This window comes from Ornithorhynchus anatinus, chromosome 19 (genome assembly GCF_004115215.2).
Source record: "Ornithorhynchus anatinus isolate Pmale09 chromosome 19, mOrnAna1.pri.v4, whole genome shotgun sequence".
NCBI classification, from domain to species: domain Eukaryota; kingdom Metazoa; phylum Chordata; class Mammalia; order Monotremata; family Ornithorhynchidae; genus Ornithorhynchus; species Ornithorhynchus anatinus.
The window spans coordinates 12,744,517-12,756,532 of NC_041746.1; the positions used below are offsets into that span (position 1 = coordinate 12,744,517).

At 42.9% G+C, this 12,016-nt stretch overlaps 1 protein-coding gene across 2 annotated transcripts in view; it reads left to right on the forward strand.

The window, feature by feature from the left end:
• KCNH1 (potassium voltage-gated channel subfamily H member 1) overlaps positions 1-12,016 on the forward strand; it is a 257,772-nt gene that overhangs the window by 78,789 nt on the left and 166,967 nt on the right. The gene's annotated exons all lie outside the window — the stretch shown is intronic.

Below are 12,016 nucleotides of genomic sequence, written 5' to 3' on the forward strand. Positions count from 1 at the left end.
AACAAACCCAACCCCCCAGAAAACAAAACAAAGAGAGATAGATTACAGACCTAAGCAATTGAGACAGATGACAAGGGCTGAGACCAGAAGAGTGACAGTTAAAGGGGCCCAAAGAGACCGGCAGAAGCAGGAAAATTAGACAAATCGAGACACTTGCAAATAGAGAAGCAGAGCACAGACAGACATAGGACTACTCTCCAACCAAACCTTCCCCCCTGCAGATGTCCAGAATGGTACACATTCTCCTTCAACAGCTGCAGCTGGAGAGAGAGACATAATAGTGGTAGCCCCTTTCCTACCTCCGCTGAGTAGCCCCATTCTTTGGTCTGGTTCGAAGGGACTATGGCTGTGGCTACCGATCTCTGGGGTTTTCAGTGTTGGGGGGGCTGCATACAGAATACCAGAACCCTGGAGAGCAGCAGCAGAAACTGCAGCCTCTGTAGCCCAGAACAGAAGGAGCAAGGAGCTACGTTGCTGGCTGCGGGGGTGACGGGTGTCTCTGCTCTGTCTTTCCTTTCCTGTTTCCCTGCTGTGGCCAGCTGCCCTAAAGGTACAGACCCCCCACCTGCACCCTACAGGTCAAGAGTCTAATGGACCTGGTTTAGAATAACCCACAGGGAGTTGCTGCCTAGACCCTCTCGAATTTTCCAGTTAATTATACCAAACCATGGGCTTTGAGATCATTCTGATTCAAATGGATATTCCTATAATTCTCTGCTTTCTCTTGGCATTTTTCAATCTTGTCACCTGGTTACTCAGTACCTATCAACAATGGGATTTATCGAGCATCCACAGTGTGCAGGGAACTGTACTAGGAACTGTACAGTTTTAATGCACCGCTGTTGCCACCAAGGTTTCATGTGTTATCTGCATTTTACAAATGAGGAAATCGAGGCACAGAAAGTTTAGGACTTCCACAAGATCACACAAGCCAGTGTTAATGGAAGGTGGGGGACTAGAACCCAGGTCTCGTGACTACCTTTTGTTTGCCATTGGCCACCACGCCACACCATTTCTGCTGGTTCCATTGCCTCTTCTCCTCAGCTGGCCATGACACTGGAGGTGATGACTGAAGTGGCATTTGATAGCAGAGAATGGCCTTGGTAACAACTCAATGATTTACTTCGACATTCTCCCTTTTCCCTCTTTTCTCTCTCCTTAGTGTCCTGTTTTCCCTTTCCCCTTGCTCTTCTGCCTGCCTTTTCAGTGGGAGAGAACAGGAGAAAGGTAGAACAGTTCTCAGTCCTCTCCTACTGTCTTCCCCTACTGCCTTCTCCCCTGCAAGTGCACAAGACACAGTTCACATTGACACCAAATGGACGTGCACACGATAAGGTTCGTAAAGGTACCGATGATGCAAGGCACACAAAGGCTACGTTTAATAAGTAGGCTTTGGGGGGGAAGCGTACTCACATGCCAATCATTGCCGGGAGGTGCCAGTACAGCTACACGGGAGAATTGCCGAGAGCACAAAAGACTGATGTTGGTATCAGTCCTAGAGACGTCTCAACGGATCAAGTATAGGAGCCCATGATACAATAGTACGATCCACCACCATATTACGGGATGTAGTGGGAATGCGAAGATAGGGATCAGCCAACATATTAGCGGATAGAGCCCTTACACAAATATCGATAAGTGGGGACTCCAGATATAATATAGGGAGAGGGGTCTGGGCTACTTCAAACACACCTTTTGTTCTTTCTAAGTCCTTGCAGGGAAACCGCATCCTCTGGGAAGCACCCAGTGTGTGCATTCCTCAAGGGGCCCCGGAGACCTTTGAGGCCAGTCGGCAGGAGAGACTCGGTGGGGGCCCTATGTACATTCAGTAGTATTTATTGAGCTCTTACTATGTGCACAGCACTGTACTAAGTGCTTGGAATGTACAATTCGGCAACAGATGGAGACAATCCCTGCCCATTGACGGGCTTACAGTCTACATTCTAAGCCTCCTCGGTTTAACTCTTCCATGACCGCAGCCTACATGGCCTCTCTGTCTTCCGTCCCTTTTTGCCCACCCCCTCCACCTTCCCTGATACCTGAAGGCCTCCCCCTTCCTTGCCTTAAGCGATCAGAGATCTGGTCAGGTTTTCAGTGGTGACCCATTTGTTTTAGGTCTTTTTTTTGCCCCTCATAGGATAAAATGTCAGTCCCTCCAGAAGCTGTGACCTCACGACTTGCATCCTGGGTAATGTTTCCAAGATGCCCTTTCATGCTGAGAATAGAATTCACTCCCACTGCTGCTTCGTAAATCTCCCAAAAGGGGTAGTTTATAACGGGAATGACAAGCCTGCAACTAGAGCCACTCTAGTGAGTGCTGCTGTGATCAGTTATAGGCTGACATTAGCCAAATTGTGCTTCATCCATCACTCTTATTAGATCATCATCACCAATGGCATTTGATGGCAGAGATCTGCATTTTGAAGGATCAGCAGGAAAGATGAATTAAATATAGATGAGCTGTTTGCTTAAGTAGTTGAAGAGGCAAGACAAGCAAGTTACCTAACTTGAATGACAAGGAATCCATGCTAATAAAGAAAAAATAAGTAGAGGGGAGAGGCTGACATCATCACACAAGGAATGGAAATAAAAGAACGAACATAGCGTCATTAAAGACTCAAGTGATGAATTGGGAGAGAAAACTGAAGAATAGATTAAGTGATTCTATTCAGAGCAAAATTGCCATATGACTCTTAAGGAAGTAAATTCATTTAGGTCCGGAGTAGGGCCCCTTAAACACATGACCTCTCCACTTTGGGCAGTTTGACCTCTGTAGCATCTTCTAGAATTTCACCAGATTTTCATCCAGAAGCCATAATAGGACAGGATGGGACCGGATCCCTAGCCCCCACACAAGTTCCCATGAGGTTACGCCGCACCACCACTTAGACTGTGAGCCCAGTGTGGGCTGGGGACTGGTTCCAATCTGATTTGTGTATCTACCCTGGTGCAAAGTAAGCACTTAACACATAGCTCAGTTATTATTATTATTACTACTTTAATAATAATAATAATGTTGGTATTTGTTAAGCGCTTACTATGGGCCGAGCACTGTTCTAAGCGCTGGGGTAGACATAGGGGAATCAGGTTGTCCCACGTGGGGCTCACAGTCTTAATCCCCATTTTACAGATGAGGGAACTGAGGCACAGAGAAGTTAAGTGACTTGCCCACAGTCACACAGCTGACAAGTGGCAGAGCTGGGATTTGAACTCATGAGCCCTGACTCCAAAGCCCATGCTCTTTCCACTGAGCCACGCTCAGCTGAGCCACGCTGCTTCATCACTTTACTGTGTCTGGGCAGAATACTACATCTGATATTGTAAGCCCGTCAAACGGCAGGGACTGTCTCTATCTGTTGCCAACTTGTTCATCCCAAGCGCTTAGTACAGTGCTCTGCACATAGTAAGCGCTCAATAAATACTATTGAATGAATGAATGATATGATCATTTCTTCATCTCTGGTGTCTGTGGATGAGTGGGCCTCCACTGTGAGCAGAGTACCTAAAGCATTGTGGCTCAGTGGAAAGAGCCCAGGCTTGGGTCAGATCATTGGTTCGAATCCCGGCTCTGCCACTTGTCAGCTGTGTGACTGTGGGCAAGTCACTTAACTTCTCTGTGCCTCCATTACCTCATCTGTAAAATGGGGATGAAGACTGGGAGCCTCACGTGGGACAACTTGATTACCCTGTATCTACCCCAGCGCTTAGAACAGTGCTCTGCACATAGTAAGCGCTTAACAAATATCAACATTATTATTATTATTACCTAACAGGAGATCTGGTGGTGCTCTAGCTGTGGAGTTTTGCTTGGGCTCAGAGCAACCTGCAGCTTCCAAGTCAACCTATAGGAAGAATCACACTGGACCCTAACAAAGTTGACTTGAGGACTTGGTTGCTCCAAACACTGGCCCTACTCCCTTAGTCCCCTTCCTCCCAAACCCCTGACATTGAGAACCTGGTTTAGCTAGTGTGGGCCTAGGTCCAGCACCTGATCCTCTGCCCTATATATAAGGCACACATAACACTGGGCTAAGTGTGGAGAATAATGCCTGGTAGTTGGCCAAACTTACTCCTCGACCCACGTGGGGTTCACAATCTAAAATGACCCAAATCTGAAATAGCTCAATTTAGTATTCCAATACTGACACTCTGTCTAAATTCCAAATGCCAATTCTGGCATTTAAGCACTTAAGCACTAAGCACTAGGTTAGATACAATTTAAGCAAATTGGACAGCAGGAGAATGTAGAGAAAACAGGTTTGACTTGTACAGTGTTGGATGAGAGGATGGAAGTGGCCTCAGCTCTCTGACTCTGGACACCAAGTCCTGGAAGCTAGGCTTGTTTTGTTTTGATTTAGCACTGCAGAGCTGGAGAATGTCAGGTTGGGGGTCAGTGGTCCTGGTAGGATTACTTTTTTATACAGACCTCCTAATTGGTCCTCGGTCATGCACCACTAACAACTGCAGCGTGCTGACAGGGTGATGCCAAAGTTTCTTGGGTTGAATTGGAGGCTGGACAAGAAAACAATCTTCCATTAGGACTCATAGCCTCTCAACCCATAGACATTCTCCCCTCCAGAAGCTGTCAGCAGAAGTAACCGCAGATGGCCATTACAATACCTTGCCATTCCTGCAACTAACTCAGGTGCAGAAATATCTTTTGAAAAACTAAAGCCTAGATGCCTTAGGTGTATTTACAGAATGAAGAGGTATTGTACAGTATAATGTATAATATCTCATTTTTTCTCCCAAATACTGTAATTAGGGTGAACTGCTGGGTGCACAGTTCATATTTACTTTTTTAGAAAATTTGAAAGTGCAAAAATAATGAACAAGTGAACAATTACAATTATATGTCTGGATAATCATGACATCTATAGAGAGCGTTGGTAGTACAGTGACTCAAATCAAAGATAGAAATTGAAACCATCTGCTGATTTAAACTTACAGTGAATTGACTATTCCATTCTCACTCTAAAGTGAAGTTGTAACTTGCTGCTCTTCTTAGACTCTTGCGTTAAATTTCATCCCTAATAAAGTGTGTTCTCTGGGCATACTTTCTCTCTGACAAGTTTGGTGCCTGGCTCCTAGGCATATTTGTTACATAAAGAGAAGATAGATGGCGCAATGCATTTTTGTGTTTTCGGCTTGACTAATAAATAATACAGATAGGTTTCAGTCCAGGAGTATACCTTTGAGGTAGTCTGATTCACAAACGAGTGTTCTGATTTTAGTCTTGGACTGAAGCAGACTGAAAAGGTTTTGCATCTTCCATATAACTTGGTTGGCCTCAGAACCTGAGTGAGCCTTCTCTCTATTTTCCTTGCTTTCCTCTCCCAATCTTCTCCCAAAACCTATCTGCACCCCACCCCAACCCTGATAGACATGACTCTCAAAGAACCAGCCCTGCCAAAACTCAAAATCCTTGGCTTTCTCTGGCCTGCTCAGCTTCCATTTCTGTTTCTCATCTATTCTTTCCATACGTGGAGGTACCAAGATAAAAGGTCCTGTCAAACAGAATGGGCTTCTAAGAAGTGGACCCTCTTTATCTTAGGCCAAGTGAATATTGTGAACTTTGATTTTTTAAATTTTAGAATATAGATAAAATAGGAGACTTCTATTAGATTGTAAACTCAAAGGCAGGGACTATATATTGTATATATTTGTTATTGCATGTTCCCAAGAGCCCATTACGGTCTTCTGCACATGTCCACAGTTAAATGCGGGACACCTCCCCTTAGCTGCCTCTCTTCTATGCTCATTATTCCTTTGGAAATCTATCAGACTGCCACACAAGCAAGATCCTCATGTATGTCCTGGAGATAAATATAGGAATTCCACATTTTTCCTATAAAGCAATTGATGGTCCCTGGTGCCGCTGTGGTCACTATTTCTCAAGTTGTTAACTTTTGGTCCTCTTTAGGGAAAAAAAAATAACTCAGTCAAGTGCCAATTATGATACAACTCCACGGCATGTCAGAGAGAGTCTCAAAAACATTGTGATGATTGAATTTTCTTCAGACACTCGGTGTTTAACCTGTTTCAGATTGTGTGGTAGCTCTTGGAAGTTGTTCAGTTCCATCCACCTATGCCATGCAGAACTTTTCTTCTTACATCAGAGAGGAGGACATAAGAGTTTCTCATTTTACAGAAGGAGAAGCTGAGGCAGGGGCAGTTCTCAGTCATACTCATAAATGAGGCAGAACCCAGTATGTCTTCTGAGCTGGTGGACCAGACGGCATCCTCCACTACCAAAAAGAAACATTTAAGTTTCTTGTGGTGCCCGTGGATCAGTTCTCTCATTTTTTCCTTTGCCTATCAGTGATTTGATATCCAACTAGAAGGGTAGTGTGATTGCGTGGAACGTTTATAGGGGCAGCCTCCTCAGGACTCACTTAATGGGATGAATCCTTTATTTCTCTGTCTCAGGCTCCCTCTGTTTCCCTGACTTCCTTTCTTACCCTTATCTCTTTTTCTTTCTGCTGTTCCACTTTGAGCGGTAGAAAATATGGTCACTTTACCTTAAACTACCTTTCATTTCTGTCCAGTTTTCCTCTAGCTGCAGTAACTTACACCAAAGCCCCACTCATTGGTAAACAAAAGGAGCATCTTGTCCTTAATTTATATCCTGCTGCTTCTTACCCAGAGCTTTTTGTGAAGAGACTCTCCCTAAGAACTCCTGGAAAGTGTGATGATTAATGATGCCTATGTTATTTTAGCCTGCGTAGCTCTTTGCAAGTGGAGAGACTTTTAGCATCAAGAATGTTGAGTAGTATTTCCACTCAGGGCTGACTCTGAAATCCTCCTACAGGTGGCATCTTCTTTGGGGGTCAACAAAGTTCTTTGTCGACAGATCCGACTTAACGACTTTGACGTGATATGTAATGTTTCAAATCTATACTCTTCAGGACAATGAGATGGGAGTGAGGGGGAAGGCAGAATGTAGATGAGAGTACTGCAGGTAGCCACATGACTTAGGAGGTCTGTGGTTTAAAGGGAAATTGAATGAGTGCAAATTATAGTGTTCACCTTGCTTCCACCACAGTGGAAGAGAAAAATCAGACTTGGGTTTTCAGGGAAAGATGGAATTTAACATGACGTGAGTCTTCGTTCTTAATCTATTGATTTTTCCAGCAGCCAAAGTTTAACAACACAAGAAGTGGAAGTGATAGTGACAGAAACTAAACTCATTTTTTGTTATTTTCTGAGGGAAAAGCTTTATGGGTGCAGTTTTACAACTGAAAACTTAATATGCTTCAGAGTAAACTAGCAACATAAGCAAGAAGATTTTAGGGATTTTTTTAACTTTCTTAAATGATTATATTCTGTGGTTTTGGACATATGACTGGATTAAATAGAGGGAAATGTGCAAGGTTGATTTTCACCCATATACAGTGACCACTTATGTCACCTGAAAATGAATAACGTAATCATGACAAATTTGTTTAATAAACAGAAAAATTCATCACTTTCAAAAATACACATTCTAATATATAAAGCCTATATTATTAATTAACTTATACTTTACACTCGATTAAACAAGGGTAAACTAGAACTTCGAAGCAAATGATATTTAAGCTTGAATGAATAAACTCCCAATAAAATCTCATGGCAGAATTATGTAATTACATGCCATTATGCACTTAAGTATTTCTGAAAGTAGTAGTGATTTGGAAAGATGTTACTGTGTCACATCTCTTCTTGAAATTTTTATTTAGCAAAGCACCCTGAAAATAGAAGTGAATTCCTATTATAAATGTACTAACAGCAGAAATACCAAAACATCTGGATTTTCCCCACTCAGTTTTAATGAACTGTTTTGAAAATCTTGATGATTAGCTTGTGGAAGAAAGCATTGTTTAGAGGGATTGCTTTTTATGTCCTTTACAAAAAAAATAGCAATTGGTAATTATATGGGCAGGAAGGAAAGCCTGGAGGAAGCCCTTGAGAGTCAGGAAAACTGCTCAATATCTCCGACCCTCATACACAACCTACACTCATAATAGGACATTGTACCTGGGTCTACGTGGGTAAAGTGGACATTTGGACTATTTTTTGGTGAATTTGAACAATTCAGATAACCAGTCGAGGTCATTCGGGCCAAGATAACCACTGAAGGTAGGTTTTTGAACTTGAAGTGTATAGATAATTTCTTCAATTCTCCTTCCATGGTAGAGATCGTGTCTACCTTCTCTATTGTTGTACTCTTCTAAGTGCTTAGAACAGCATTCTGTACCCAATGATCACTCAGTTAATAGCAATGATTGATTTCTCTTTACTCTGTAGATTTAGCCTTAGATCCGCTGGAGTTCCGATCTTATAGTCACTGGGGAAGACTCTTACAGAAGCATATGGGGAGGAACAGTAAGTTCTGGGTCAAAAGCTTCTTAGGACTAGGTCCCTAGCAGAGGGTGGCTTTCTCTATAAAAGCGTTTTTGTTGATCGGTCTTGGAGAAAAAATGTGTAAATATGCATGGTTTGTCATTTATCAGTGTCAGGCAGTCCAGGAAGATAGGGAAAAAGCTGTTAATGACCTACATCTAGCTAAACTTTGGAAGGAGAGTATTCAGCCAAATAATTTTTCTCAAGATGTCCTTGAGAAGCCTGGATGAGCTTGATTCGAAACAGCTCAACCATCTAGTCACGGCACATCTCCAAACTGAGAAACCTCTTCATTTTATTTATATATAGAAATTAATATGTAAGGTATTCATTGACAGCAAGAGAAGAATATGGCCTAGTGGATAGAGCACAGGCCTGGGAGTCAGAAGGACCTGGGTTCTAATCCCGGTTCTGCCACTCGTCGGCTGTGTGACCTTGGATAAGCCACTTAACTTTTCTGGGCCTCAATTACCTCATCTTTAAAATGGGAACTATAGACTGTGAGTCCCACAAAAGTCAGGGACTCTGTCCAACCTGATAAAGTTGTATCTAACCCAGTGCTTAGTACAGTGCCTGGCACATAGTAAGCACTTAACAAATACCATAAAAACCACCCCAAAAGTGTTTTCAGTGCCCGACAGTGGCTCGATGCTCGAGTATGGGGAGATTCCCCAGTCTTTGGAATTTCATGGGTGTTCCAGATTGAGCCATCCCCAGAAATGTCCTCTGCCGGTGCTAGGGATACCAGGAGAAGAATGATAGTCATTCTCATACTGATACATCTGTGTGGTGCTGCCAACCTGGTTTGAATTGGCAACATTGCTCCTGAAGCAACTTCTTGTAATGCCCCTTCTTCCTCCTTGCTCCCTGACACCAATGGACCAGAGGGTGATCCTGGGAGGGATCTCTGTCAGTGCAGCTCCCACAGAGACCATTCTACTTTACTGGGGGAGTGGGGTACTTGCACCTGGAAAGGGAAGGGCCGAGGTCCCCAGAGAGCTGCACTCCCGACTGGAGAACTGGTAGCCCTTACCACACCATCTGACCCACTTCCTCTGCTGTCAAAGGAGGTGGCATGGGTAGGGGAGAGTGTTGAGGTGGTACCATGACTCTTTGAAATGAGAGACCTTGGCATGTACTGCCCCTTTCCCCTCCCCCCTCCAACACGTGTGCACGTGCTTTAGTGTATAGATTTTTGCGCCCTGGATTAGATGCATAAGTTTCATATCTTTCATGTGTCCCATGTGTCCGTTGCTCCTCACTGAACTGCTTTGGCTGCATTCTGTTCAAGTTTCACTGAAGCTTTTCGGAAGGACTCTTTCCATTCGGGGCCCTTTTGTATATAGATGTGGCTTTTTCCCCAGAAACAGTACTGGGAGATTAGTGACCCTTTACTTGTAATATTAGGGGAGGTACAGAAGAGAAAGCACCTAAGATAAGACAAGATATGGAAAGTGTTTTTTTGAAAAGCTGCCTTATACCTGCCACCAGCTAGCTTCAGTCTTCAGGATCAGAATACTGAGGAAATGTATTATTCCCTCTGGTCCAATAGATACTTGATTTCAGATCTTATTAAAAAAAGAAATACATATGTTTAGCCCAGTTCTGGTTAATCTGGAGTATTATTTTTTAATACAACATACATATGTTGTGTAAAAATGTGCAGGAATCAAAATATGCCCCTTTTTCATTATATTTTTTAGATAAGGTGGGTAGCTAATGATCTCCCTGCATTCAGGTAGGTGTTTGAAACATGCAGTTCCCTTAATAATGGTGACTAGTGGTTTATGACTTGTTTCTGAACTGAAAAACCTTCAATACAAAATGACATGAAGTATTTTACATCTTAATTTTCAACCTGTTGTAAATCTGTTGTGATATAATATTTACTTAAGCTCCCACACCTAGAATCATTTCAGTTCCGTTTACTCTTAGACTTTCTGTTTGGTTCTTATAATCCTTATGCAACTACATGGCCAAGCAAAATTATTCTATCACATTTTATTACAACCGACTATTTCATTTCTCACTGTATTTTAAGTTTTCTTATTTGATCCATATTGGTCAAATTCTGATTGTTTTCTGCTAAATAACTTGCGTTTTATTTCCCTTTAATGGTGGTCAATTTGCTTCAGCTATTTGCCAGATTTTAATGATTTTGTTTAAATCCAGCTTATCCACTTGGAGTAGTCTTTTCCCCTGTAAATTGTTACCAGAAGGAATGAAAGAATTTGCTAGAATTTCAACACTACACTTGTGGCATTTTTTTTCCTTAACATTGGTCTAAGTTGTGGCCTTGACCCCCACTGCCCATCATGGTGGCCAAACTGTCACTCCTGCAGCAGCAGAGAGCAAATGAAGCAGGGAGTGAATGGCTTGAGTCCTCCATTATTGGAATGGACTGTTCAGGCGCTAATGGGACTTGAGACCCCTCTACCAGAGTCCCACTCCCTGCAAAGGAAAGTAGGGCAGGTGAAGTGGTCAGAGCATTTTGTAAATATTTGGAAGTTGGAGAACTTGTTCCTCTACTGGACTTGGAGGAGGACAAGGCAAAGGGTTACTTTTGATTTTAAAAGATAGTAGCTTTTTCTGGGTACGTCTTTCCCATTAGATTGAAAACTCTCTTTGGGAAGAGATTATCTTCAATTTATATGTATATGTTTTTCATATATTCCCAAGTTCCTAATACAATTCCATAAATATATAGGTGCTCAACAAATATTAATGGTAAATAATACATGCCAAGGAGCATTTTTCTGTCAGGTTTAAAAATTTGGGGTGGGGTTTAGTTGTTCTGTATCTATATAGGCATCTTGTTTCATTCACTGGCCTCTGTTCTGTTTTCAGTACAACCCTTGCATCGTATTGTGTAGATTTAAAGCACTTCTTCAAGCTAGTCAGTGGTTTGCTTTATTAAACAATGGCAGAGGGCTTGTGCCCCATGTCGTAAGATTTAACTCTGTACAAGAGAGTCCCTCTTTTGTTCATTCCACCGGCTCTCATACGGCACTTGCTGTCTCTGGAATTTTTTCTTCTAAAGCTATCCTGTCCTACAGGCCTCAGGGGCCTGTGCAGGGAGACTAGAAAGGGTGCCTGAAAAGAATACCAAGGAAGCCCTCCCTGCCAGCCTCCACAGGCTAAGCCCACTCTCAGCCAACTTTGGCATTGTCACTGTCAAGTCTAGGTCATCTCCTTAGCAGCTGTGTGCCCAAGCACTGAGGAGAAGGTAATCCCTTTCCCCTATGGAAAACCGTTAGGAACAGCCTCCTCTCCCTTCTTCCCATCTCTCCCCGAGAATGGAGTGGTGGGGTACAGCATCTGGATCACTGTTGCTGTGTCTAGTCAGGATCGAGTAGTCAGGGGCTGTGGTAGGTGAGAATATGGGTTCCTAATGATGCTGTAAAATATATCGTCTCTCTTGGAAAATTCTCTCTGTCAAAGTAGAACATGAAGTTGTTTGACAAAATGCAGTTTTTGGCCATCCTCACTCCAGTTTATCTGACTGCCAGCTTTTAAGCAAGGCAAAACAAAGCAAGTATGTTGTGCCCATTGTGGTGTTTGTTACTTTGCAGATCTCTGTGGCTTCTTACACCCTGAGCCAGTCCAGGAATGCATGATGGATCTGGGATGATTG